Raw genomic sequence first — 22,384 nt, 5'->3', positions numbered from 1 at the left:
TATCAGGCGTAGCGCTTCGCTGCTCTTGTGTGTCATACAAGCGATGGTCACGGCCGTCTTTTTCTATGATCATGCCATAAACTTGTAACATAGCAGCAGACGATGGCGTGGCGGCGGTGGCGGCAGGGAAGGTGAACACGCAACAAAGCTTGCATTGAAGCAGAGAGCTCAACTATATTACTAAAACCGATTGAAAGAAATAAATAGACAAGGTAAAAAAGATTGTGTGACGTTCTTTAGCTCAACATCCCCTTCGCTCGCTTTTGGATCAACGTTACTCGATCGCCTTGTGCGCTGACGCCAATTTTGACCCACAGAAATGTGTTTCCTTTGCCAGCCTCCGGTACCATCTTAATTTTTATCACACATGCCAAGTGTTTTTATAACTCTTATGCGAAATATCTGATACCCTGGTTGTGATCGTTATGTGTGAAGCGTCAAATTACACTGCATGTCGTCATAGCTACATGTACATCACCTCACTGATTGGTTGCGTTGTGCTTACAAAAAAAAAAAAAACATGGCGAATTCACTGTGAATTTGTGCAGTTGAGAATAGGGCCCCTCACGTGCACTTTAAAGTATGTTGCCGCACGGCTAACTGTCATGGTTGGCAGGATTCCTTTTGACGGGACACGTATATCTTGTTGATCTAAAAATTCCGAATTCAAAAGTTATGGGGCGCTTTGGAAACCCGTTTTGGATTAAGGTGTTTTAAGTGATGCCCTGGATTTTGGGATAAAGAAAATGCACTCGACAAAAATTGGTTGCCTGTCCCTTTAAGATCTTCCGTATTATTATGGCACGTGTCACAATGGCTGGTTTTTGAGAGAACGGAATGAAAGTGTCCGTTGAAATGCGACTCAAGTTATCATCTGGAGTGAATAATTTTGTGTTGAATGAAACCTATCAATCGACGTTTTGCCTTTTTTTTTGTGATGCTGCCAGATTTTTGTAGGGTTATTCTTTAGGACACTTGTAACTGTGTTCGAATTGTACAGTTGTTACCCGCACGATTATTACAGTCAATGTTTCTCGCAACGCTTGCAAGAGCACATGGTTACCCTTCAGTGTTTTCTATGCCGCAGGTGCTCTGCGCCGCTATTGCGGTTAATGAACTGTTTAAGGGGAACGCACGCAGCAACTCTTCGTACGTGAAATAAGTGCGGGGGTGCGAGTGCGCATGCGTAGAACGCAAGCGGGAGCAGCGCGCTTTGCGTGAGCCATCACGTCTGGGATTCTTGCGTTAAACATTTTGCGGGCTTTGCGAGTCGTGCGCGGAACCCATGCCACCTCCTTTTGGTCTCCCTCACGCGCGAAAAGAAACGGGCGACTCCCCCAAAACTGGTTTACGGCTTCTACTGGCTAGGAATCATGGCGCTGACAGACAACGGCATGTATCGTTCGCCAATTGAGCGTTTAGTGGCGCTGCGTGACACACAAAGCGCTCATTTCGATGCTACTGGTCCATCCACGCACCAACTTCTGCATGCGGTCAACTGAAACTGGTTCTTCAACTAAAACTGGTGCGCGTGCTGCGCTGTCGCTACTTGCGTGCGCATCTCTCTGCTCAGATGTAACTGTCTATTTGTTGTCCCGCGCGGAAACACTTCCCATTGTAGTCTCCTTTGTATTTCAACCAGCGTTCCTTCCAATTGCGCCTACGTGGGGCAAGCGACACAGAAATTTTCTTTTTTTGACTAAGCATTGGCTCTTGTTGCGCAATACGCAGCTGCAACTGATCCACCGTTGCCTGGTATTACAGCCGCTGTTTCGCAGCCGGTAAAGGTGATACTGATCCGAAAGATCGAGACAGTGCTGCAAATGTGGACGAATTTTTTTCTCCATGGCTACCCTTGATTGTCGCCGTCATCCAACAATATCATGTGGACCAGGTGTGTTTGTGGTCATGGAATATGGCAAAAGCTTTAAATTAATCCGAAAAAAGTGCAGGTGTTACCCCTAAAGACGAATTTCCCGAAATTCAGCAACATATCGCCGCAGCATGAAACTCGGAGCCGGGACTCAGCGACAAACTCAAACACGAGTAATACTCATTTACACATCGACCAGATTTAGGAGAAATCCCCAAGGTGGAGTAAGTTTCTAGGAAGGAACATTTGACCTCCACCTCTATGGAACCGTACGACCACAAAGGAAAGCTGTACAGCTTTCTCAGAAACTTTGCAGTTGAAGAAAAAAATTTCATGGTCCAGGATTCGAACCCGGGACCACCGCCTATCTAGGCCAGTCGCTCTACCAACTGAGATAACCAGGAGGCTATAGCCGTTTGTAGCGCGAGAGCGAATTGATCAACAACTCGAAGTGATGGACAGCAGTTAGTCGACCAGATTAAGGGGAAACCCCCAAGGTGGAGTAAGTTTCTGAGAAGGAAAATTTGACACCCACCTCAACGCCTACAAAGGAAAGCTGTACAGCTTCCTCGGAAACTTCGCAGTTGAAGAAACAATGTCCTGGTTCAGGATTCGAACCCGGGACCACCGGCTATCTAGGCCAGTCACTCTACCAACTGAGATAACCAGGAGGCTATAGCCGTTTGTAGCGCGAGAGCGAATTGATCAACAACTCGAAGTGATGCACAGCTGTTAGTCGACCAGCTTTAGGAGAAATCCGCAAGGTGGAGTAAGTTTCTGAGAAGGAAAATTTGACATCCTTTTCAATGCAGCCGTATGCCTACAAAGGAAAGCTGTACAGCTTCATCGGAAACTTCGCAGTTGAAGAAACAATGTCCTGGTCCAGGATTCGAACCCGAGACCACCGGCTATCTAGGCCAATCGCTCTACCAACTCAGATAACCAGGAGGCTATATAGCCGTTTGTAGCCGAGAGCGCATTGATCAACAACGCGAAGTATGGGCCCTATAGCAATCAAAGGAATTGCTGAGGGCCTACAGAGGTTATTTACCCTAAAATATATCCCCGCGCTGTCACTGCTGGAGCTGTTATCTTAACTATTTTTAAAGCGAAAGCTTCCTTGCTGAAACCGATGGCGTCCTGTCAAAAAACTAATGCATTTCCACAATAGACCGGTTGGTCGACAGAAAAGATCTGACAAGATATCTGGACACACCGCGCATGCGTGAATCCATGCTTCCATTGTGCAAAACGGTTACTTGAAAATTACGAAGAAGGGACAGTTCTATAGGTAAGATAATACAGGCATCGATGATGAAGGAGTACAGTAGCATATCTCATAAACCATGTATTGGTATACAGTTTGATTCTTCGTAAATGGGTTTACCTAGTGCGCAAAACGCCCTCGCCTGAGTTCGTTCTGTGTTTGCTTTTGCTGTGTTTAAAGGATTGACAATCACTGGATGCACTTTCATCGAAGTTTGTACGGAATTTTAGCCAACTGTTTTGCGCACTTTTGATGCAGCTTTGACATGAGGAAAGCTTTGGCGTTTCTCTCAACTGTCTTCAAGAAAGAATGGTAGTTTTGTTAGTTTCCGTATCGTCCATGAACTGGTATATTTGACGCAAATCGCTCTGCCATTTAATACAAGGTGACAAGGAAAGGCACCTATACTACGGAAACATCATAGTTGGGGAAAAAAATTGGAAGGTGAGTGCGCGCTCTGCTCCTTTTTGGGCAGTAAGCGCTATTTTACAATTATTGATTGACTGTAAAGTTTAACGCGCCGACGCAACGCAGGCGATGAGGCACACCGCAGTGGAGGGCTCCGGATTAATTTCGACCACCTGGGGATGTTTAACGCCGTACACACGGGCGTTTTTGCTTTTCGCCTCCATCAGAAAAGCGGCCGCCACTGCCGGGAATCAAACCCGCGACCTCGTGCTCAGCAGCACAACGCCTTAGCCACTGAACCACCACGGCGGGTTATTTTCCGGTTATCACTCGCAGCCAGATGTAATAAAGCTGTGCCCGTGCCTGTGCTTTATGATTTGTTATCAACGGGAAGTACGGGGTAAATGCAAACCAGACAGAGGTTCTTGTGTGATTGTGATTGTTACACCTAACGCTCCGAAGCAACACCGGGACGACGAGTTGCGCTGTATTGTAGGGCTCCGGAATTATTTTGACCACCTGGTTATCTCTAACGCCTGCATAAATCTCCACACACAAGCGTTTTTAGCTTTTCGCGTCCATCAGAAAAAGTGGCCGCGATAACCGGGAATCGAACTAGCCTGTTTAGCCACTCAGCCGCCGCGGCCGGTCAGAGCTCAGTTATTGTGGACCCTTATCCAAGAAGGAAAAATATTCTTATTTTACTCGCGGCAGCTCTTAAAAATCAAAGCCCTTTCCTTAGGCGAAAGATAATTGTTGGAAACTACCGCGTACGGCATCCAATTTTATCGAAGAACGTCCTAACTTTGCTAGAGAGCGCCTATTATTTTTGTGTTGCGTTCCTTGTCGTTGTGTAGTCGCTCGAGTTATTGCGCATTTCCTCTCTGTTTCCAACCTGGAAGGCCCCGGAAAATTCTTCAACCGGGCGTCTATGAACCATCGCTCAGCCGCCGGCGCGTACAGTTTCCTGTACACGCCGCAAAGTCAATAACAACATAACATCCCCGCCGCTGGGCGACAACCATAAAGTTCGACAGTATTATTGGAGCCACGTAGTATTGCCAGAATCGATCCGCGCCGAACTTGAGAGAGAGAGAGAGAGAGAGAGAGAGAGAGAGAGAGAGAGAGAGAGAGAGAGAGAGAGAACAAACATTTATTTTCCGCAGGACCTAAGTCCAGGTCCTAATTTGAAGGTTCAATTCACCAGATCCACGCAGTACTCCAGAATGTCCGTGTGGATCCGGTGCACGTGTTTGTAGAGAGCTTCCTGGGAAGTCTGGATGTTCACTGTTGGCGGGGGAGACAGCCAGAGCTCCCAGGAAGTGATGAAAGTGAGGAATTGGGTAAGAGATGATGGTGTGAAGTCCCAATTAGAATGAGGGATGGATGGATAGGAAGACCACCTGGGGCAGGAAGGATGGCCAGGGCACCGATAGATGCGGTGAAGAATGTGATGGGAAGGGAGTGAAGAGGTTTGAGCCTGCCGAATGAGGCGCGCAGCCTCACGAGTTAGACGAGAACTGGGGGGGTGGTACAGGCTGCGTAAACGTTAATATTCCAGCCGGCTGACCCTGGCACTTCGTCTGTTTACCTCTCTCCGCGTTAACGCGGCTACAAAATTAGCGCCGGAGCCGAGGCGATTCTGTATCGCTGGTATGTAGTGATGTTATGGTGTTTTTCGTCTGTGGGTACATCATTATTGGTGACTCGCGTCTTTGAAGACAATAACATGCTCCCGGGTTCTTGAATGACCTACAGACCTAATGACTTCATCAGACGGCCTGCCCTACAGCGGAGCAGTGCTTCACAGGCAGCCAACATCGCCGCGGACAGCGGTGCATCATCCGGTCCAGTCGCCCAATATCGTGGGAATTGGTGTCTTACATATGCATCGAACTTTTCACGCTTACTTAACTCCCCTTTGAAGCATTCGTTGTTTACGCTCCTTATTTGTATTATTCTGTAGCATATCCTCCATTGTAAAGTATTCAGTTGATTTTATTTCCTTAGTACCTATATTGACTTCGCTGACTCTTTTCCCGCCTTCAAGTGGCCTTATATTTTCCTACTGGCGTACCAGTCAGCGAAGCGTCGCATGTGCGCTTGTGGAGCGCTTGTGTGAAGCGACCTTGACTTGGAGCTAGATACAGTGTACAAACTAACAAAGTAAAGAAAGGCACATTCTTCCATTCACAAACGTGTCCTGGCTTCGTTTCAACTGAGTGAACGAATTGCGACGACTCGTCGGCGGCCGGCGGACGAAGCGCTGGGCCGACTGACTGTCTGAAGGCCGGGGAGCCGTGCAGTAGCGCAGCCAATTGCGAGCTCATCTCCTCCTGACGTCACATGAAAACGCCACAGAAAATGGGCGGGGATGCAGCGAGGAGGGCAGATTTTTCGAATTGTTTTTTCTACTAAATAAATTCGCGTAAGCGCACTCAGAGTGCTCGAAACAAGGCCTATGAACTCCGGACTACAATTTGCGCTAGTAATTCCGCAATGTTTACAAATCACTTCAGTGTCCCTTTAAAGGTGCATGAAGGAGTGGGGGGAAGGGGGGCTTTGTCCTGCAGTGAGCTTAGTGGGCTGCTGCCGCTGATGATTATGCAACAACCGGGTCTTTGACGAATGGACAGGGCCTCTGCTGTTTCCCCCGCCTTGCCCAAGTAGTGCAAGTTGCGCAATTCTTTTTTTGATAACGCTATACTTGCGAATGAGGGCAAAGTATTTTGTACGTGTGCCGGCGACTGCATTCCGTCGCGGCAAAGGGGCTGAGCCGAAGGTCCGGTACCCAGTACCACTCACAGTTCAAAGACATTGAGAAAGGCAGATGAGAAACGCAAATTATTTTCTTTTCAGCGCCTCGCTCCTTATCTCGTCTTATTGTCGGTGCTGATAATGCAGGAGGCGAAAAAAAAAAAAAACGTAGCACAACGGACGTGTAAAGCGGAACAACGGACGTGTAAAGCCTCCTCCAATCAGCAAATTCCCGGATCACAATAACTTTAGGACACAATCAAGGAGGAATCGGCGGGAGGTTAATTCACAAGACTCTCTAGAGTGGAACTTGACGCTTAGCACAAATGCAAAAACAAACAAGAAATAATTCTTGAGAAAATGTCGAGTGCGGCTCTGTACAAAGCAGCTCGCGTGCACTTAAATAACTGATGCTTCAGAACAAAGTGCATGCGGAAACTGTTTTAACAGCTGTTTTAACAGCACGCAGCTGTTTTAACAGCACGCAACACATTCCGCTGTCTCTGAAATTAAACTTCGACGACGCTGTCCTCAGCAAAAATAAAGTGCATTAGGCAACAAGCTGAATACACGGTATCACGGCATAATTCAGGCTTTCATGTGAATGGTCCTAACAGTGCCTGCAGTTCCACGATTACGCCGACTTGTAGAGCGAAGTGTAATAACGCCGCACAAGACGAGGGACAACTAACACAAATAAGACACACGGTGCGCTACTGTGTGTCTTGGTTGTGTTAGTTGTCCATCGTCTTATGCTGAACCTTAACACTTCGCTATGTGTCCAACTCGCACAAACCGCTACTCTGTGGGACTCGTATAGGCTCGCCTATTTCTGTATTAACCAGTTTTGCGTCCTGAACCGTACGTCGCAGAAGCACGTGTTTTCAGCTATCCCAAGGGATGACAGCAAGGTTCTGTGGAAGAGGAGTGGCATGAAAGCACCGGACGAATGACATTCAACCATTTACCCGCGCAGCAATGGCGCGCGCGAGAGCTGACTGCGCGAAACAAAAATCCGCAGTTTTCGGGCTTTGTTTGACCAGCGAAGGCAGTTTCCTTGATATTTCAACCAATGTGATAGCGATAAAGCTCGCTAAGTCCCATTTTGGCTCAATAAAATTCAACCACCTGTTTGCTTGTCAACGCAAACCCATGCGGAGCGTCTGCTCTTGTAGTAGCCACTGCGGGAGGGCGAGAGAAAGTGCTGCAAGTGAACCAAACTCCAGAGCAGGAGGTCTTTTTGCATCATGTGCGCGAATGTGACGTGCGCCTAGCAAAACACTGGTGCGCAATGCAAAACTGGAAAGGTTGTCATCAAGCAGAGCACGTGCACAACACAAATCATTTTCTTCAGCTCAGCTTCACGGAATACGAACGAGTTCCTCGTCTTTCGCTACAAGGACGCAAAAAGACTTCTTACTTTCGTCGGGGTGTTTTTGGCATCGCTTTTTCTGCATTATAATGTCCGAGAAAGCACACACGAGAATTCTTCGACTACAAGAGAGGCGCGCGATGGCCGTTTTCGCGCAGGCGCGCCGCCAGTACTGCCGCGGGAAGGTGTAGAGAGAAAAAGGAGAGACGTCCTCACTCAGGGTCGCTATATGTAGGAGCGGAATAATCGAATCGAAACTAAAAAAAGTGATACACTTCGAAAAGCACGCGACGCGGAAGTTTCCTCTTCGGCGTAATAGCATTGCATCCGGTTGCGCAACACACAGCAGTCGCCTCTTTCAAGGCCTTTCCGTGGAAGCCGCATTTTCTCTGTAAAGTTTTTTTTTTTTTGAAGCCGAAGGAGCACCTGTAAACTGGACAGAACATTTGGAACCACGAATATATGCATTTAGAGATGCGAACAGCGGTGCTTCTTGATAGTGGTGCTCTTAGGAAAGAGCGCAAGTGCTTGAAGCAGCCGTTGTGTTAGCGGTTGCGGTGAGGTATGGTTAAAAAGAATGATCATGCGCTTTTTTGAAACGGGTAAAAAAAGTGACAAGACAGCGCGGGAGAGGGTGACGCAAGAAGGGAAACGCATGAAGAGGAATCTCAGAATCTAAGGTATGCAAAACGGACTCGCCCTAAGGAACGAGCGCAGATAGGTTTGTGAGCCGTTTGTTCGACAAAGGCAGTGCGGCAAGCGGCTGTCCTGCAGCCGCGAAAATGGTTTTGATGCACGATACGGATGATAGCGATAAGTAATATGATTGTTAGTGTTTGCTAGAAAAAAATCTTTATGCATAAAAAAATGTGGAAGCCAAGTGTACCACAAAGGCTTATTCTAATTTTGGCAGCCGCCAAAGTTGTTCCCCGGACGGGCTACATGCAGCATGGTTTTTGGGAGATTCGCAGCAATAAACTTCTGCTTGTCGTAACGTAATGATGTCCTTGATGCACACACAGACAAAATAACAATCTGCATGCTTTTTCGCAGCCAGAGGAGTATCATCTTCGCCTAATTATGGAGGAGGTATTATGTCCAACCCCTTCCACCATCGGATATAACATGCGAAATTTAAATGCTTAGGTTCTAATAGCCTATAAACGTTGTCTGTTATTCTCCTTCTCTGATCTTCTTGAAATAATGTCACTTTGTTCTTGTTGACGCAATGGCATGTCGTCTACTTTGTGCGCATATCTCTTATATTCTGGTGCTTCCATACAACGGGAATTTTCCTAATATTTTTGTACCATTACGTGCCACTTTGAACCAAAAAGTCGATCAATTTCCTCGTCATTCTGCGACATTTCTGCAAACAGTAGTTCGAGCTAAATGGGCTGACGGAAACTAAAAAGAGTAATCTTTCTTTGGCGGCTACAAATGAAGCATGCTATGCCGTCCCTCAGATCTCTGTGAAGGAAATATCGCCAATGGTTCTTGGCAATGATTTAGATGTATACAGTGCGCTACACACTCGTCTATAACAGCGAGTTCACATTCTTCTTGGTACATACCTCTGAAAACTGCGCACAGAAACTTTTTTTCAAAAAATGCTGATGACAACAGTGGCGCGTTAGGCTTCAGAATACCACAGTAGTTCTCTTTAAAATCTTTTTCGGGCGTGGCAGGACGGGGCTAGAAGTGCGAAAGCGGTGTTATACACAAGTGTGTTGCCGCCGCACATGACCAAGATGCTACGAACGATACAACTGAATCATTGCATATACACTCACGTACCTTCCACAGCGACGCCGATCGGTAGCCACGAAGGCGTCGAAGAACGTGGCCGCGTGACAACAATCAGCTCGCGGCCCAGGCGTGGGGATTGAAAGAAGCGGGAGAACAGCGAAGTCGTTTCTTTCGAATCCCTCCGTCACCTATCCATCACACTGTCGGCGCTCGTAAGATAGACCGGCGAGTGCAACAGCAAAATGAACGTACACAGCTGGGGAGGCACCTAACATACCACTCAGCCTCCGACGAGGAACGCACAACCATACAAAACACAACCGAGCCGGAAGTGGCAAGGAGGCGGAGCGCCACCGAAGTGAGTGAAAAACAGACGGGCGCCGCTTTAGACCTTGGGAACAGAATATAAACAACAGCATCACCCTCCCGAAGCTGGCTAGGGTCGCTGTGCCTATAGCGTTCGAAATCAGGCAACTTCCTTCGATCCTCGTTTCGCCGTAAATGCGCCAATCTCGCGACAGGCGTTTTCTGACACTGCCTTCAACCAAAAATCGGCTGTGCTCTTTCAGCATTACTACGAACGAGGAATCTAAGCCGGGCAGTGGCGACGAATGGCATTCTATGAGGACATGACTGGAATTACTTTTTTTTTCAAGTAGTGATAGGTTATTCGCTATTTCATAGGTGGGATAATTTACTAGCTGAATGAAATCTTGACTCGCGTAATTCAGTTACTCTTATTGAAGACCCGCCAATCCTCACCTTTCGTTTTTGCAGGCAGTTCCAAGTGGTGGAACTCAAGTTGGAGATGGGTTAATTGTTTTAATAATGGTCATAGGCCAAGTACAACACCAGTAAATTTATGAAGAACCGCATCTTGGAAACCCACTACAGTCAATTCTATACTCGAAAGACGTGATACGGATGAAGAAAATTTAATATTAGATTGCTTCGTAATTTTGCGCTGCTCGACGCCAGCAGGAAAGCGATAAACGAACACTAAAAAGATAGTATTGCGTGCAGCTGCTGCCAGTTAACGTTAAAATAGTATAACCAAATTAAACTACATGCACTATTGCAATTGCACAGTTGTTTTTTGGCAGTGGCTGCGGCAGCAGAAATTAACCGTACAGAGGGGATTTTGTGCGAAGGAATGTTTGACATCCACCTCAATGCAACCGTACGGCTGCAAAGGAAAGCTACACAGCTTTCTCAGAAACTTCGCAGTTGAAGAAAAATTCGTCCTGGTTTGAGGCTTGTCGATTCTGAGGCGTGTCGAAAACTCGGCGAGAAGGTGGCTGCAGAGTTGGCATAACTCGTGTTTTTTTCCTATCTGTATTATTCGCCTAAAGGCACAGACAACCTGCTTTTGTCAAGTATGTGTTCTCTATCATAAACGAAAAGGCACCACATAAAACACCTTAGCGCAAAACGGTTTTGTTGATAGCACCCATTTTTTTTTTCTTCAAAATTAGGATATGTAACCCTCCACACACTCTGAGTGTGTTGGTATTCTACGCGTAGATTGTGTTGTTTCGTTCAGAGCACAATTTCTGCATACGCTGGCTTCTTAGAAACTGTTGCGAGCACCTGCAACTTAGTAAGGGGCTCGTCATTATGAGTAGTAATATAATGCATTTGGGGCGGCGGAAAGCGGAGTTGTAGTAATAACCCGCCGCGATTTTTCGGGGAGATGACTAAGGTGGAAATTCTTGTTTTTATCCGATCACTTTTGTCAAAAGTCTATTTCTTCTATTCTTTTCTTAGTTTATCAAGATTCTTCCAGACCAATTATCGTCATTTAAACTATTATAGCGATTTAAGCTCTTCCTTTTTCCACCCCGCCGGGGACACCTAGACTAATCAAGGTGCATGATGACTAGCGCCACCACGGCCCCGAGCTCCGCAGGGGTGCCTACAGTTGTAGGCATTTGGTATTTGCACTACCACGGTCCCGAGCACATGTGGGTCGGACCCACCCACGCCCCGGCTGTGCGTGGCTTAGCCGTATCCGGAAAAAAGGGCATCCTGGTGGATGAGCCAAGGCCAGGGTTGTTTTGGACATTCATGGCCCCCTGGCATCGGCAACACGCCACTTTGGCCCCCCTCCTAGCAGTGGCGCCCCGGTCTGACCAGCCCAGAGGGGAATCAGCCAGTCGCGTTTTCGTGTCCTTTTCTCAATTCTTTCTCTTTCCTATTTCCTTTCCTAGCCCTGTACTCTCTTCTCCTTTCTTCTGTATCACTAAGCTTTTCCAGGCGGCGAGGGTTAATACTGTGCAAAGACGTCACTCTCGATCCAGAGCATAGGAATACAGTGGCAAGCTACGGCTAGCGTGTGAAGTCACGGGCTCTGTGTTGGGTGGCCGGCCTTACTACCGAATGTACACCATGAATTTATGGCTTCACCTTTCTCACCACCGAGAAAAACCGATCGGTCTTTAAAGAGAGGCCGTACCGAAGTAATTAGCTTCAAACCAGCGCTTCCAGTCAAGACCTTTAGCAAACACCTAGTGATACATTCAGAAGAACAAAGTTCACCTCTAGCCAAAATGTCCAGGTTCCTCATCGTAAAATGCCCTGAGAGTATTGTCGGGAAAGACTGCCATGCAAATAAACTTGCCTCGGGCGATGTGCTAGTAGAAGTACAAACACAAAAATTAGTGCCCTTCCACTCTGTGAAGAAGGAGGACCTGCAAAGCTGGACCAGATTCCTTTAATGCTTCTCTGGTCATGAAACTCCCGGCCGAGTTTCGTACGGGGACAAATGCCACCACGAGTGGCGCCACCGCAGATGGGAGGGCATCGGGTGGCCCTGGCTGCTCTGTAGCCAGACCGGCAGGCAGGAACGCAGTAGAACCATGCCCGTTCGCACCAAATTTTTTCGCCACTCACAAAAAGATAAGTCCATTTGAGCGGCCCACGACACGTAAAGCGAAAGCGCACTGCTGATAAGGCGGCGAGGGTCTGTTTTATCTTACTCCGTGGTCCGTTCCCTGCCAAACGCGCTCTTACCACGCCCCGGCTGCCCTCCGATCAACACCAGCGCCGAGGCGCGGCAGCGTTCGAAGCTCTCCCATAGCGTGATGGCGAAGTTTCATGACCAAAAATGCATTGAAGGACGCTGGATGGACGCAGCCCACGGAGGGCACGAAATAAAACACGTTTATCGTAATTTGCGATGGAGCATATTTCCTAGCTAATCAGCTGAATGAGCCTCTGAAGGATCCAAGCTTTGTTCTTGCAGATACACATAGAACTGCTTGTGGCCCTTCCGCGTCGTAAGCATCTTACTGTTTGTGTAAGGCCGGGTTCAGAATGTTGCTGCAACTGTTGTAATAACTACAAAGAATGACGTCAATTCACGTCTCGGCCACCGCAACTGTGTGACATGGGATTTTTTTCGTCCATAGATCAGGATACGGGTGGTTTTGCGTAGGTAATCTGAACATAGCCTAACCACGGGCCCTCGATCAAGCGCACGCAACACCTTGCGTGCGCTTGATCGAGGGGCCGTGGCCTAACACACAAAGCCAACCGCCCTACCACTAAGGATTCTGGACAGGTCCCATTGGGCCATTTAACGTCCGCGTTTAAATCTCGCAACAGCACAATGGACATGCCATCCATCAGTACGGGCATAAAACTTGTACCTGCGCATGCACGCCCCCTTCCTCCCTCCCACTATTCTCTACTACCTGAGCACGCATAAACAGGCAACCCGTCATGGGCGCGTGTTTAGAAGTGACCGACGCCATCGAAAATATCCCTTGAAAGCCCTCTGACGAAGTGATGTGATATTGGCGGTCAATTTGGTGTTCATTCGGGAGGGATTCGCTGCTTTTCCACGAGCTGAACTTGAGGCGGTAATAGCAGTGCCAGCAGCTTTCCATTGTTTTTGCATCCAATCGCGCTTGTGTTCGGGCGCACGCTTCGATTCTTGCTCTTCTTCCTCCAAACAACCGCACGAATCCGCCCCATAACGATTTAAAACGATTAGACACCGGAATGAAAACTGGGCGGATTACACATATACTGCTTTGCAGTAAAAACCAAAGCGAGAACCTCCTAAAACAGGACACTCTGGCTCTACTAAAAGTGACAGTCCCAACCACATCGCCGCCTAAATGCAATCCAAGGCGTCATCTCTAAACGAGAGCTACTTCATGAGAGTAAAGATGATCTCCTTGAAGGGCTTAACGACCAAGGCGTCACAGCTGTGAGGCGGATAACTATGTGTCACGCAGGTGAGGAAATTCGAACAAAACGCGTTGTTCTCACTTTCAATTGTTCAACACTTCCAGAATCTGTCCATGCTGCATGTATTACCTGTCCAGTGCGTCCATACATACCTAATCCGCGAAGGTGCTTCAAGTGCCGGAAGCATGGCCATGGTACTCTGTCGTGCCGTGGCCGATCCATCTGTGCTCACTGCGCAAACACTGACCACACCAGTGACGAGTGCAACAAGCCACAAGTGACATACCAGAACTGCAGTGGACCACACCCTACCTTTTCACGTGCATGTCCATCACTCAAGAAAGAAAAAGCAGTCATCCAACTGAAATTCATTTAGAACATTAATGTTCCCACAAGCGAGCCTTAATCACGCCTTGCTATCGGGCAAAACTTACACAGACGCAGCTCGCCGGGGGGCGGGGCGTCGTCTGGTAGATGCGGGCACCCAGTGCAGCGAGGCTGACCTGGTCCCGTCACAGTCCCCCCACTCAGCAGCAGAAAGTCACAACTGTGGCTTCTGCTGCTGCACCTGGACCGTGTACAGGGACAAAGGCAGCCAGCGCGACTTCTGTCCAGGTCAGCGATGTTAACCTGACCTCGTCTCAAACTCCTGTGCAACAGCACAACGCTGCCCCTACCGCCACTGCTATTGCTGCTGTGTCCACTGCTTAGGCTACAGCCTCTAGCACAACCTCTGGTTTACACGACACGGTTTCACGCTCAGAAACCGCGATTGAGAACATGGATGTCTCGCCAATCACGTCTACTCCTGAGGCATCACAAGAACGCCGTGGGGCCACTGGGGCCACTGATCGTGGTTAACCGACCAAACCAAAGGCCCGTAATGTCACTGCACCCGTAAATGACTCTGTAACCTAACGAACGTTTGAGAAGGGCTCCCAAAACACGGCCTAATAAGAAACAGAACTTTTAAAAACCAAAAAACGATGATTCGTTTTTCTGTTTTGCTGATTCTCATGGCTGCTGAAAATGTCATGCACTGGAATTTTAGCGGGCTGTTATGCAATCTTGATGATATTTAGGACTAGAGATCGGAACTTTAGGCACGAAAAATTCGGGTTTTAGGCGCATATAATAAGCACTTAGAAGTGCCATTTAGGCATATATAGGAAACAAATACCCTCGATTAGACCTATATATTCTGAATTCCTATTTTCTTCAGAAGCATATTTTAGCACAAATTTTGACTTGCAGTGAAACAGCGGACAAGTAATTTGCAGCAGGAAAGTAGTTTCAGTTTCTACCGGTAAATAAGCAGCACAAGAGTCCTTATTTCAAAATTTACGCGACATTTACGGTGATTCAACACAAAAAAATTCAAAGCCATGGAACACCACACCAATTTCAATGGTTTGCTGCTTGAAGTTGTACCCCCTTTCAGTCGATATTTGTGTGCGAAAAAACAACGCTCAGCGTCCATTGAAGTTCGCGGAGCGTTCTTGTACTTCGGGACGCTCCATGATCTAATTCAATCTGGAATATCACAATTTCGGCTGCTCAGAACATTCGAAAGTTATTTAAGCACGTGGACTCCAGAAGTTTTATGTCAGGAAGATTTAATCAACCGACCCTTAGGGGATGGTGGCAGATCTGTCCTGAACCTCTCAAATGAACTTGGCATCCTTAGAGTGGCGCGAACTCTCTCTGCTGCTGAAATGCTTTCTGCTAAGAATGCGAAATAAGCCCACGAATGTGCCATGTCACGTTGAACTGTAGCGTGGGGCAAATACTTTAGGCTGCGACGCTTTGGTCCGTTGCAATTCTATTGATAGAAACCGGAGTGTTTTTCGTGTAGTTTTCTGCCCCCAGTCGAGTTCCTGAAGGTGTAACAACGCGCTCCGGTGGAAGAGGCACAATCGGTAACTGCCCCTTAAAGACACAACTGTGCGTCGAGGAAAAATCTTTACTGCAACGTATTATTCATTGACGCAGCAGAGCGACCTCCTAAGCTCTTCACAACACCGATTAATCCCATGGATAGTACAGGGAAGTGCAATAATTCTGTACAAATTACTGATCTATTTTGCTCTGCAGAAGCGGATGACTAGTGAAGCTGCCGGAATAACACCATTCAGTAACTATGCACTATACATTGATTATCAATACTAGACATCGCGCAAGATTCTTCGGAAATAATTCCCGTAATGCTAGGTTTCAAATTTCCTTAAAGATTACCGGGCCGCGGCAGATGACGGGTGTCACGACTAGACTATTGTAAAGTGCTGAGATCTCCCTTCCTAAGCTGCGTTTCTCGTTCCTTCTTCGTGGTACGCGTACTGAATCTTGCCAGCTGGCGGTGCACCCATTTTCGGCGGCTCACAGTGCACTTGTTCATGGCATCACCTTAAAACTTTATTGTCTAAGATTTGCACGTGCTTTCCCCCAGCGGGCTCCTTTGAGCTTGAGTGGCATGTACGCGGCTGTGTCGCGTTCATTTTTGTTTGCTGTCTTTTTATTCTGTTAGCTATAGCTAGGGCACGTGGGCAGAAGTTTTCCCTGTTGGTCCGTGGACACAGCACGTCAGAAGGACACAGAGCAAAACAGTTCGCGCGGACCGGGGTTTCATCGGTGAGATTGGCTCCGGTGTCGCTGCGAGCGGGTTTCTGGCGGCTCGGCCTAGGTGGCAAGTTTCTGGTGGTGGTGGCTTGGGCACGGTTTGGGCTTTTTGCGTGTTTGGCACGGCTCGTAGATTTTTCTCACAAGCGGCGTGAAGCAAACACCCCGTTGCGGGCTACTGAAGCGAGAACTGTCTCTGCACAACATTGACTCAAAAAAATTCAAAAAAGGCATATATAACACAACAAGGCATTGTTAGGCTCCATAAACCCATATAGTCAAAATAGGCATGAAAAAGCCCATATAGCCAAAATAGGCACAATAAACTATTGCTTAAAATGCTCCCGTTCCCCTACTTCGACCTGATATGTTAAATAGGTTTGATACCGACTGAAGGAAAAAATAGGCGTTTTTCCTAAAGTTCTGGTCTCTATTTATGACATATCCTCCAATCACAAATAAAAAATATTGTGCCTCCAAGAAACACACCTGCACCCGTCACAAACTTTTTAACGTAGTACGTTGTCTTCAGAAAACACAGACAAAACTCCATCCAGCCGTCTGTTGGTGTGGCACTAATACTACAAAAGTCTGTGGCTTGTCAGTACCTCAAGCTACACATACTTTTTGAAGCTGTAGCCATTAGAGCCATAGTTTTTGGGAAGCTAGTTACAGTGTGCTCTCTTTACATTCCGCCTGACCATCGCCTGTCCAACGTCCAATTTGAAAACCTAATTAGTGAGCTACCGGAACCATACATCATAACCGGTCATCTCCAAAAAGTTCCTGCGTTTTTGCAGCACCTTTCAATAGGGGCGATTTCCCATGCAAGCCAGGTAAACTTCCTAGTCCCACACAACTGCCGAGCACCAGGCCGGGTAGTCCCTTCTACCTATTTTACCGGTAGGTTCCCGGTGCCACCAAGGCACACGAATGCACATAAGGCCTTCCACAACCACGGTGGACGCTCAACTCGCAACCGCCTGTGGCAGGACATGCCGCCAGACTCGTTCACCCCCGGCAATGCCAATGTGGCAACGCGGCAGATGGCCGGGGGCCCCGCCAGATGGACAAGGGTCAGGGGCCCCTCGCAAGGGTAAAGGCAGCTTTCCAGACGTGAAAACCCCCTTTCAAGGGTCCGCACTCGACCAGGGACGCCTGTACCCATTAAAGAAACCGGTAGGTACCCGGCGGTACGCCGATTCGAAGCCGGTACCTCCCGCCTACGAGGCGAATGCTGTACCTCTGAGCCATCGCTGCCGTAAAAGTTACGACCCCTTCCACCGGGGCATTTCCTGACAAAGTCAGGTAACTTCCCAAGCACGGGATCCCCTGTGTAAGGGGGTGCTTGTACCAGTGTTTCCTGGTTGGTGCCCAGCGGTACCGAAGCACTTCCCACATTCTCGTACCCCATAATACAAACCGACGTGGTAGAACGGTTTCTAGTAGACTTGATCCCCCGTACGGGGGTTGCCTGTCGCCATTTGTATCCTGGTTGGTGACCAGTGGCTCCAGAGGAACCTACCAAGACGGCCGCAGTGGTAGTGCGTGTCCAAGCCCTTCATCCCCCGCCGAGAGAGGGGGCGCTTGTACCCTTTGAACTGGTGGGTGCCTAGCGGTCCCAGATACCGCCCGAAGGGGTTCGAGGAACCTACTACATGGCCCCCCATGGCTGCTTGTAGTGAAGCTCCAAGCGTTTGTTTTACCGTCGATACAAGCTACGGTACGGGGACGTTTGCACCCTTTAAAGGAACCGGTGGGTATTCGGCGGCCCAGGATACCCCCCGGTACCGCTTCTAAAAGAAGGAAAAGAATCGTGTCTCGCTGTGAGTTACGGGCGTATCGCCTTGACCAGCTGTTTATGTAAGCTGCTCGAAAAAATGATTAATTGGCGTTGCACTTTCTCGAATCTAATGGTATTTCAGACATAAATCAGACAGGTGTTAGGTCCGGAAGGTCCACTACAGATCGGCTGGTTGCTTTTGAATCGTACGTGAAAGATGCCTTCATCCATAAACAACACTGATTCTCCGTATTCTTTGACAAGGACAGACGGAGACAGAACATGGCGATACGGTATAGTGCTGGATTTCCAGTCACTTGGCCTTACCGGTAACATGCTCTATGTTGTTAAAAGAGCCATGAAGACAGAATACAAGTTTATTTTATTCGAGAGATTTCGTGTTTTATAGTGCCCCTAGCGCTTGTACTGCCGCAAATGATGCTGTATTCACTGAGAAATTGATCAATTTAGGTTAAAATTTTTATTCTCCCGCCAAATCGTGGGTTTTCGTAATGTCAGCAATGACGCCAGAAGCGCGTTTATTCAAGCAAACGTCCACTGCGTCATTCGGGTTTGCGGCCTTGCTGTCCGTCAGCCCTTTCTTTTTGAGCGTATTTCCACCTGGCTCCTTTTTGTTGCGGTAAAAAGTGATCGTCTCGTGGAACCTGGGGAATCCTCGACAAACTCGGTCACGTAAGACATCGCCGCTTACGCCAATCGGCCAGTGCCCTGTAAACAACTTCAAAGCGGCGGAATGCTGTGCAGCTAAAACGAGCATAGTGCACCCAGTACCAACAGCTGTGCGCATCGGTACTTCTATGCTTACGTGCGTTTCGTAACTTTCATTGTATACTGCACCATTCTTACTGCTGTAAAATGAATATGACACTTAAGCGCAAACAGTTCGTTCGGAAAGCATATAAGCCGTGTCTAATTTGCGTTTGTTTTTCCGTCCTCAGCCAATCGCACAGCTGGGCTCATATTCTGGGTTCTCATGGGTTCTGTTGCGGGAAATGAGCTAGTGGGTCGCATGGTCATTCCGTTTTTACCTAGGTATGTAGCTTATTTGAGCGAAGTGTGCGTTAACAGTGGTGTCGGTATGATTCTATCGAGGCAATCTTTCGAATGAACCGAACTTATGTTTTGTCCTCATGGCCCCTTTAGGGACTGTCACATTTCGTGTTCGCGTGGGTAATTTATTTACAATTTTTTTATTTACAAACACTGCTGGCCAGAGGCCAAAGCAGGAGGGGCAAGGTGATACACTTATTATGCACAACATTTCAATTACAACATCACAAGAATGAAGAAAATAGAAAGCGGAAAGCGCAACATTTTTATACAAAATCAAATGAAAGGTAAGAGTGGGAAGGGAAACGCGGAATAGGTGCAATAGTTAGAAAAACAATTTCAAATTTCGGCGTAAATAAGCCCAGGAGAGCGTAAACTGCTTGCAGGCAAGCCGTTCCACTCTTGAATGGTACGAGGAAAAAAAGAAAATGTGATATTTATTTGGGCTGTAATGGGCTGTCTGGAATTTCATCTAGACAGCACATTACTTCTTCGCTGCCGAAACGACCTTTACTCTATTATTTTTGCTATAAGTGTAAGTTTCTTTCACTTTTTTAGAAGTGATAATCATTGGACATCACCATCAGGGGAGGTGTACGCTATGACGTTTTTTGCCCGTTCCCAGCAAGTGTTGCCACAATTACGGCGATCGCTGGAGTCGTTGTGCCAATCTTGGCCATTCTCCCTAAGTTGGTATGCTTGACTTGACAAACGTGTGCTGGGGACGCTGGGCGGCCACCGCGAAGCACGCACACACGATCCATTGGCATTTTCTTGTTTTTTTTTTTACTGCCGGGCGGTCGCCGCAACCTTGGCCAATCTCCCAAAGTCGGTATCCTTGACTTCACAAACATGCGCCGGGGACGTTGGGCGGTCGTCAGGAGGCACGCATGCACGAGCGCTCGGCCTTTTGTTTTTTTAACTGCCGGGAGGTCGCCGCGTGGCCCGTTCTCACCTGCGCTCGGCATTTTCTCGCTATTTTGAACTCCGGACCCCCAAGCTCTAACGATTTGGTAAACAGCTTCGCTGTTAAAAGGGGGGTGCAACGCTGAGGAAAGGGTCGAATATGTAAACCCCCTCCGCAAGAATGGCATAGTCAGGACAACAAGGCAGGTAGTCAGATCTCCAGGGCGATCATCTTAGTTGACCATATGTGGGGGATATATTCGAGGTGAAGTAAGTTTCTGCGAAAGAAAATTCGACATCCACCTTCTGGTGGTGTATCTAGTACTGATGTCGTACAGTTCTGAAATTTTCTAGCTACAGTTGTATGAATAGGAGCTTGGTAACGTCTTTTTTCTTTTCATGTTCCTCAGTATTTTTTTTTCTCGGTGTTACAGCTGACACTGCGTAGTGAGCGAATATTGGGTTTTACTTTTTCCTTGTTTTTTTTACTTGTATTCTACCCGCACTCCCCTATGCAATGTTTTTGGCCCTGAGGGTATCATAAATGAGGAAAATAAATAAATAAATAAATAAATAAATAAATAAATAAATAAATACAGCAATTCTTCTACAGTGGAAAGCTATACAGCTTTCTCGGAGACTTTCCCGTTGAAAAATTGGTCCACGTCCAGAGTCTTTGTCCTAAGCCAGGTGATCCTGAACAAAGACGAATTTTTCTTCAACTGCGAAGTTTCTGAGAAAGCTATGTAATTATTCTTTGTAACCGCACGGGTGGAATTAGGTGGATGTCAAATTTCCTTCGCAGGGCAACGATCCAGACACGTTTATGGATGTGTTGTTCTTTCAGTGGACACTGAAGGGCTTTCAGGCGTAATAACAAAAAGTGAATTTAGAAGCACCGACCTTCTCAACATTCCTGATGTGAAGTATTCATTCCTGATCACCGCATGTCTTCTCCCTTTGACAGTCTACATCTGAGAATGAAGTGTATTATATTCGTTGAACGCACTTGGAGGTAACATTACACTTTAAAAACCCGGCAAGGCGATATTTTCAACCGTAGGATTTTTACCAGAAGCGATATTTCTCCGGGTAAAAGTCACGTACACCACGAGTGATTTTGTATGTTTTGTTCGACGCTCTGATGAAATAAGGGAATGCCAATCGTCCATTGCAAGATCAAGTGAAGTTCTCTTCTGGAAAGCTTCAGTCTGGGAGCGCTTGTTTCATCATAACAAAAAGGTTAGTACCTTACGAATTCATAGTAAATTTTGAAACCAATAGTTTTCTCATGCCGGCCGTTGAAGTCGACCTGTCGCAACAGGCGTACCCGATTCTCTAACCACAGGCATTTTCTTTCAATGTATAAAAAAATGACAATAACGTTGTTTTTTGTAGCATTGACAAAAGAAATGCTGCATGAGAGCAAGTGATAGAGCTAGTATTAGCAATCATTATTTACAAGGATACTTTGTTGGTGTTTGTAAATTTCTTTTACACCGGCACCTCTAGGAGGCCACCGCTAGACACACTGTCTTAGTATTTGTGCATTGTAGAATATTGTATCTGTGCCGTATCGCTTTTACGACTTTTAGGCACGTGTGTATACTGTGGATGAAATTTGCACTTTCATTTCAGGTATGAAAAGGAAATGTTGTTTTATGCCATTAGTAAAATGTGCAGTTACACCATCAGAACAATATTGTAGCACAGCAAAAAACGAGTTGGCAAATCTGAAAGGAATTTTTAAATGAACTCGCACAGGTCCGAGCCATTCTTCCTTAGAAAATGTATTCTCAATTTTTAAAATTAAGAGATTAGGCCACCACCCCCATTAAGCAGGCTAGCACGGCACCGAAGGGTATAATTGTGCTTTCACATGCATTCAGCTCCAAAACCGCATTTCCTTTCGTAGTCGTTAAACAGCCTCCGCAGTCTGTCGACAAACAGCCGCCCGTAAGAATATTATATACCGCTACTCAAAGCCCTTGACGTGACGTGGCCCTCTGAGCCCTCGATGTGAAGGCGACGGAGGCTCGCTGTGATTACACAATGGTAAATTGCGCCTCTTTACGCATTTAAAATTATGACGCAACTTTTTCGTTTTAGTTATCTGCGGGGAATTGTCACAGACATAACAACGTTGCAGGCAGTGAGATTCAGTCGTTCCCCCTGTGCGCCGCATCTGTAGAATTTCAGCCATTTCAAGGCAGCTACTACAACGACAGGAGCTCTATAAGGTTTACAGGCGAAAGCGATAGTTGATACCATAGGTCGACATTCCCGAGTCGTGGCCAACAGATGGATAGCAAAACGGCCGATAAATGGCAGACAATGTTTTCGATGGACGACGGTAGCGGTGATCGGGGTGATAAGCAATTCCTT

General features: G+C 47.2%; 1 protein-coding gene across 2 annotated transcripts in view; it reads right to left on the bottom strand.

The window, feature by feature from the left end:
- Nucleotides 1-9,706, bottom strand: part of LOC144143414 (atlastin-2-like) — a 29,127-nt gene extending 19,421 nt beyond the window's left edge. For both annotated transcript variants that reach the window (XM_077675171.1, XM_077675174.1), the window contains exon 1: nt 9,475-9,706. The gene's annotated coding sequence lies outside the window, so the exon portion shown is untranslated. The remainder of the gene's footprint in view (nt 1-9,474) is intronic.
- Between the last annotated feature and the right edge of the window lie 12,678 nt (nt 9,707-22,384).

The sequence above is a fragment of the Haemaphysalis longicornis genome, unplaced genomic scaffold (assembly GCF_048455015.1).
Source record: "Haemaphysalis longicornis isolate Haplotype H1 unplaced genomic scaffold, Haemaphysalis longicornis Haplotype H1 scaffold_6, whole genome shotgun sequence".
In the NCBI taxonomy this organism is placed as follows: domain Eukaryota; kingdom Metazoa; phylum Arthropoda; class Arachnida; order Ixodida; family Ixodidae; genus Haemaphysalis; species Haemaphysalis longicornis.
Note: the sequence above shows the minus strand (reverse complement) of the source record. Positions and strands in the feature narration are given on the sequence as shown.